An 800-nucleotide genomic window follows, 5' to 3' on the forward strand; every position below is an offset into this window, starting at 1 on the left:
TCCATAGACATTTGGGTGGAAATACTTTGTGGTGATGGGATGAACCAGGTTAAACTAGCTTTCTGTCAACCATTCGAGGTGGAAATTTTCAAGGGCACCAATGACCGGGCACGTAGCGTAAGGACACTTCAGTCGTGGTGCCACCTCATGCCCTAGAGCGCAAGAACAGGCTTTGGTGGAGCCAGCCGGCGGGCGCCCACCGAGTGCAAGGGTCGAGCTCAGCGTGCCGGGAGCCTGGCTGAGCGACGAGACGCGTCACCCTACCCCGCTCTTGCTAGGAAATAAACTCTGCCCAGCTGAGTCACTGAAACGAAGCAGACTACAACAATACGCGGAATATGGCTGCGTCCTGCTGATAACACCCGACCCAGCTTTGGATGCCACGTGTGCTTGACACCTTACACCCACTGGCCTCTGAAAGGGCGAAGGCCACGGTCTCCGCACCTCCGCGCAGAGGCCTCCCTCTAACTCCTGCCCTTCTGGAGGGACATAACCACCGAGTGGGGCTCACCTCCACGCCGCTTGCAGCATTTCGGAGGCTCTCCTCCCCTCTGCAAGCTTTCCATCTAACTACAGCGGCAGCCCGGGGAGGCCCGGGCGCTGCACCGCTACCGCGGGCCCCCGCGCTCGTCCCCGGGGCCTCGGGGCGGCCGACACGAAGCGGGGGCGCAGCGGCCCTCGGCTACTCCCAGGTCGGGCCGGGGCCGGGGCCGGGCGCTGCACAGGCCCCGCGGGCAGGGCGCGGGGGCGGCCCGCGCCTCCCCCTGCTCCGCCCGCCCCGCCGCAGGCAGCGGCCCGCC

Source organism: Apteryx rowi, unplaced genomic scaffold, assembly GCF_003343035.1.
Source record: "Apteryx rowi isolate R43461 unplaced genomic scaffold, aptRow1 scaffold_976, whole genome shotgun sequence".
In the NCBI taxonomy this organism is placed as follows: Eukaryota; Metazoa; Chordata; class Aves; order Apterygiformes; family Apterygidae; genus Apteryx; species Apteryx rowi.